We start from the raw sequence: 6,318 nt of genomic DNA, 5'->3' as shown, positions 1-6,318 counted from the left end.
TATAGCTCTGTGTAGTGCCATCGCACCATAAATGCAATTAATGTGTGCAGACTCAACTGTTAGGGTAAGGGAGAGAGGGAGACAGGAATCAAAAATAATAATTACAAGTTATTTCAGTTACCGTTCTACTCAATGAGCATGAGATAGAGAAATTCCTACAGCCTTGGGTGATCTCTGGTCCTATGTAACTGTCTTAGAACATCTTGCTGTATTGAATGTAATTCTAAGTATTAAATGTACAGATATGCATTTTCGTATTAAATGACCCAGTAGTATAAGTAACTACAACTTACCCAAAGAAATAGTAAATTATTTTCCAAAGTTAATTGTGATGGAGTCCCTGGAAAATGGTACCTTTGTTTGTAATGTGACCCTTTTCTAAGACTTTTTCAAGAGAAAATCTGATATTATTCAAATTATTTTCTTATGCCCTGACTTTAGAACTTAGCCACAGCATAAAATGGAATACCACTGTTATTCACCTGCAGAAGCCCAGGAACTGAGTAAAAGAAAATTTGGAGGATTAGGAAATTAAACCTGTGGTGTAGAATTATCAACTATAATAAAACTGATGTTCAATGGAAAGCATTCAAGAGAAAAAGAAGAAGGGGTTGGTTATAATATAAATATGGCAAGAGCCATGCTTTGCAAAAGCCTGATTTTCTACACTAAAGGAAAGACTAGTAAGTAAAGATTTTTAATGACAGGAAATAATTGAAGGAGAGATATGATGCACAGTGACAAGTGGAGGTAGGTTGGGAACATGGGAAACGTAGGTTATCTGTGTCAGATAGGATCAGTGTGAAGGAATATTACGTTGGGTATACACATGACTTCTAAGTATTTGACTTATAATCAGGGCAAGTGGTTACTGGTTCTAATGGAAAATTACAGACCCTAAATCTACTGAAAGTCATTTATGAAAGTGAACAGTCCTTGATGTAGAAAGAATTCAGAATTTAGTGTCAGATAAAAACCATGTGAACCTTTCTTCCTTTGCAAAATGGCTATAGTAAAGTGCTCAGTTGATTGGCTTGTTAAAAGACTTAAATGAGACATGACCAAGTGCCCAGCACAATGCTTGGCAAATGGAATGCAAAAAACCCCTCATCTTTACATGGGGGCATTCAGAAAATTTCTAAATGCAGATTGCCTGTTAGATCTTTTATAATCTTGTAGTAGCACTCCATCTTCCTGGATATGAAAAATCAAGGCTGGATATAAAGATTAGGAGTCAAATAGACTTAAACTTGAATCACTTCCACATCTCTAGCTGCTTGATATCTTAAGGAAACATTAATAGTTCAGTATAATTTTGAGTTCTTGTGAGTAGTAAATGAGGTGACAAGTACACAGAAAGAACTTAACCCATAGTTTTAACTCAAAATCTTAGTTCCTTTCTCCTCCGTTTTTAAAGTATCTCAAACAGCCCTGTTGTTGCTGTTGTTGTTCAGTTGCTAAGTCACATCTGACTCCTTGCAAACCCATGACCTGCAGCACGCCAGACTTTCTTGTCCTCTTACCTCCCAGCGTTTGCTCAAATTCAAGTCCATTAAGTTAGTGACGCCATCCAGCCATCTCATCTTCTGTCGCCTGCTTCTCCTCTTGACCTCGGTCTTTTCAGCATCAGGGTCTTTTTCAGTGAGCCGGCTCTTTGCATCAGGTGGCCAAAGTATTGGATCCTCAGCTTCAGCACCAGTCCTTCCAATGAATATTCAGGGTTGATTTCCTTTAGGATTGACTAGTTTGATCTCCTTGCTGTCCAAGAGACTCTCAACAAGTTTTCTTCAGCACCATAGTTCAAAAGCATCATTCTTCAGTGTTCAGCCTTCCTTATGGTCCAACTCTAATGCAATTTTTTGTTTGTTTGTCTTTTATTTATTCTTTTTAAAGTTTATTTCTTAATTGGAGGAAAATTGCTTTAAAAATATTGTGTTGATTTCTGCCATACAACAATGCAAATCAGACATGATTATACATATATTACCCCCCCTCTTGAGCATCTCTCCCCTCCCCCACCCCACTAGGTCATCCCAGAGAGCTAGGCTGGACTCCCTGTGTTATTCAGCAACTTTAGTACAATTTTAGAAAAAATAGTTTAAGATTACTTTTGCCTGTGACATGAAGTTTTAAATTGTATTTTGAACTGCATTATTATCTCAACTATTCTATTTAGCAGCATGTGAAAATACTTTTTGAATTTATAGCAGGGTCTAAACATCTGGACTGGAATGCAAAAGTAGGAAGAGTCAAGAAACGCCTGGAGCGACAGGTAAATTTGGCCTTGGAGTACAGAATGAAGCAAGGCGAATTGAGTTTTGCCAAAGAATGCACTGGTCATAGCAAACACCCTCTTCCAAAAACACAAGAGAAGACTCTACACGTGGACATCACCAGATGGCCAACACGGAAATCATTGATTATGTTCTTTGCAGCCAAAGATGGAGAAGCTCTATACAGTCAGCAAAAATAAGACCCAGAGCTGACTGTGGCTCAAATCATGAACTCCTTATTGCCAAATTCAGACTTAAAGAAAGTAGGGAAAACCACTAGACCATTCAGGTATGACCTAAATCAAATCCCTAATGATTATACAATAGAAGTGAGAAATAGATTTAAGGGACTATTTTCTCCCAATCTGAGGGCTGTCTTTTCACCTTACTTATAGTTTCCTTTGTTGTGCAAAAGCTTTTAATTTTCATTAGGTCCCATTTGTTTATTTTTGCTTTTATTTCCAATATTCTGGGAGGTGGGTCATAGAAGATCTTGCTGTGATTTATGTCGGAGAGTGTTTTGCCTATGTTCTCCTCTAGGAGTTTTATAGTTTCTGGTCTTACATTTAGATCTTTAATCCATTTTGAGTTTATTTTTGTGTATGGTGTTAGAAAGTGTTCTAGTTTCATTCTTTTACAAGTGGTTGACCAGTTTTCCCAGCACCACTTGTTAAAGAGATTGTCTTTTTTCCATTGTATATCCTTGCCTCCTTTGTCAAAGATGAGGTGTCCATAGGTTCGTGGATTTATCTCTGGGCTTTCTATTCTGTTCCATTGATCTATATTTCTGTCTTTGTGCCAGTACCATACTGTCTTGATGACTGTGGCTTTGTAGTAGAGTCTGAAGTCAGGCAGGTTGATTCCTCCAGTTCCATTCTTCTTTCTCAAGATTACTTTGGCTATTCGAGGTTTTTTGTATTTCCATACAAATTGTGAAATTATTTGTTCTAGTTCTGTGAAAAATACCGTTGGTAGCTTGATAGGGATTGCATTGAATCTATAGATTGCTTTGGGTAGAATAGCCATTTTGACAATATTGATTCTTCGAATCCATGAACACGGTATGTTTCTCCATCTGTTTGTGTCCTCTTTGATTTCTTTCATCAGTGTTTTATAGTTTTCTATGTATAGGTCTTTTGTTTCTTTAGGTAGATATACTCCTAAGTATTTTATTCTTTTTGTTGCAATGGTGAATGGTATTGTTTCCTTAACCAGCCCAGGTGGGATACATGAGTCAGGTGCTCGGGCCTGGTGCACTGGGAGGACCCTGAGGAGTCGGGTGGGGAGGGAGGTGGGAGGGGGGATCGGGATGGGGAATACGTGTAACTCTATGGCTGATTCATGTCAATGTATGACAAAACCCACTGAAATGTTGTAAAGTGATTGGCCTCCAACTAATAAAATAATATTTAAAAAAAAAAAAAAAAAGATTTAAGGGACTAGATCTGATAGACAGAGTGCCTGATGAACTATGGACAGAGGTTTGTGACATTGTTCAGGAGATAGGGATCAAGACCATCCTCAAGAAAAAGAGATGCAAAAAAGGAAAATGGCTGTCTGAGGAAGGCTTACAAACAGCTGTGAGAAGAAGAGAAGCAAAAAGCAAAGGAGAAAAGGAAAGATATACCCATTTGAATGCAGAATTCCAAAGAATAGCAAAGAGAGATACGAAAGCCTTCCTCAAGCAACCTATATGTCCATCAGCAGACGAATGGATAAGAAATGTGGTACATTTACACAATGGAATATTACTCAGCCATTAAAAAGAATACATTTGAATCAGTTCTAATGCAGTGGATGAAACTGGAGCCTATTATACAGAGTGAAGTAAGCCAGAAAGAAAAACATCAATACAGTATACTAATGCATATATATGGAATTTAGAAAGATAGTAACGATAACCCTATATGTGAGACAGCAAAAGAGACATAGATGTATAGAACAGGCTTTTGGACTCTGTGGGAGAGGGCAAGGGTGGGATGGTTTGGGAGAATGGCATTGAAACATGTATATTATCATATGTGAACTGGATCGCCAGTCCATGTTCGATACATGGGACAGGGTGCTCGGGGCTGGTGCACTGGGATGACCCAGAGGGATGGGATGGAGAGGGAGGTGGGAGGGGGATTCAGGATGGGGAGCACATGTACACCCATGGCTGATTCATGGCAATGTATGGCAAAACCACTACTATATTGTAAAGTAATTAGCCTCCAATTAAAATGAATAAAATTATAAAATTAAAAAAAAAAAGACTTCATCAGTGATAAGTGCAAAGGAAGAGAGGAAAACAATAGAATGGGAAAGACTGGAGATCTGTTCAAGAAAATTAGAGATATTAAGGGAACATTTCATGCAAAGATGGCACTTTTGGACAGAAATGGTATGAACCTAACAGAAGCAGAGGATATTAAGAAGCGGTGGCAAGAATACACAGAAAAACTGTATAGAAAGGATCTTCATGACCCAGATAATCATGATGGTGTGATCATTAGTACCTTTTTACTAATGATTAGAAAATCCCATTTTATTGCTGCACCACAATTTGTTTATTCGTTCTCAAGTTGATGGACATTTGACTTTGTTCCAGGTTTGGGAAGTTGGTACTAAAAGCTCTGCACATTCATATACAATGTGTGACCTCTGTGTGACCATATATTTACATTTCTCTTGAATACCTCGATGTGTAATTGCTAAGTCTTATGGTAAGTGTATGCTTAAATTTATCAGAAACTGTCAAACTGCTTTCCAAAGTGCTTGCCATGTTATGCATCTTCATCACTAGTGTAGAAGACTTTTAGTTGCTCCACCTCCCTCACAATACTTAATATTGTCAGTTTCTTTAATTTTAGCCATTTTTATTTTGAATTTGTTTTTATTTTTATTGGGCTCTAGGGGATGGGATGGGGAATACCTCTGTAAGTTATGTTCCACTAGGAAGATGTCCATTTTAACTTTCCTGGGATAGCTTTCAGAGCTTTTTCTTTTTTTGGAGCCACTGCTCTTGCTGGCAGCAGCCTCTTCAGGTCCACTGCTGAGTGGCTCCTCCTTGGACAATTTCTGCTTTTTCTTGGGGACCCTCTTGTTTTCTGACTCATCAGGGTCAGTAACTGTTTCCTCTTTGGGAAAAGATTTCTTCCTCTTGGGAAGACTTCCAGTACCAGCTGTCTCTTCAAGATCACTACTAACTAGCTCTTCCTTGGAAAAAGATTTCTTTTTTTTGGGTTTGGGAAAAGAGACAGATGGGTCTTCCATTCCATTTTCCTGAAGAGCCTCCTGGGGCTTTTGCTTTTTCTTCTTTTTGGGTCTTTCACTTGTCTCCTCACACTCCTCCAGGGCACTGCTGTTTTCTGAAGAAGCCAGGGCAATTGCAGCCAGCCTTTTCTTTTCCTTCTTCAAGCGTTTCTTCTCCCGTTTCTCGAGCTTCCTAGTAATCTCAGCAGCCGCTTCCTCTGCCTGAACCGTTGCCTCCTTCATGACATCCAGATTCTTTCGGGGAATCTCTTCAATCTCATAGAAGGACAGCCACTCCTCAACTTGTTCTCGAAGCTTCTCCCCAAAAACACTGGTGGGCACCTCAGAGAAGCAATCGATTCGTGAGGCAATACTGCATTTGTTTGCCAGGTATCGGGAGATGCAAACTTTGTTCTTGGCAGCTGCTCGGCCAATGAGGGTAGAGTGGAAAATGAGGCCGTATTTTGGGGTGTTACCCCTTGTCTTCAAGGCTCTGGAAACTTCGTCCCTTTGCTGGGCCCAGGGAATCACTCAGACACCAGGACTGGCCATCACCCCCATAGCAGAGGCCTGTATAGGTCAGGGATAATTTTAGCCATTTTTAGTGGTTAAACATCTTTTGTGTTTCATTGCAATGTGTTTTTTATTTGCCCTTCCCTAAATGACTGTTGGTTTTCAGTATAATTTCATATGTTCATTTGCCACCCCATATTTTCTTTGGTATCTATTTATCTGGTTTCCCATTTATTTTTCTTAATAATTATCTATTGAAGAGTAAAATTTTAAATTTTGATGAAATATAATTCATTAA

General features: G+C 38.7%; 1 non-coding gene across 1 annotated transcript; it reads right to left on the bottom strand.

Moving 5' to 3' along the window:
• Positions 1-6,032: 6,032 nt before the first annotated feature.
• Positions 6,033-6,117, bottom strand: LOC136148804 (small nucleolar RNA SNORD86). Its single transcript, XR_010659575.1, has one exon. It is a non-coding gene; the product is annotated as a small nucleolar RNA SNORD86 (small nucleolar RNA).
• Positions 6,118-6,318: the final 201 nt, after the last annotated feature.

The sequence above is a fragment of the Muntiacus reevesi genome, chromosome 17, assembly GCF_963930625.1.
Source record: "Muntiacus reevesi chromosome 17, mMunRee1.1, whole genome shotgun sequence".
NCBI classification, from domain to species: Eukaryota; Metazoa; Chordata; class Mammalia; order Artiodactyla; family Cervidae; genus Muntiacus; species Muntiacus reevesi.
This window is presented reverse-complemented; position numbering and strand designations above follow the sequence as displayed.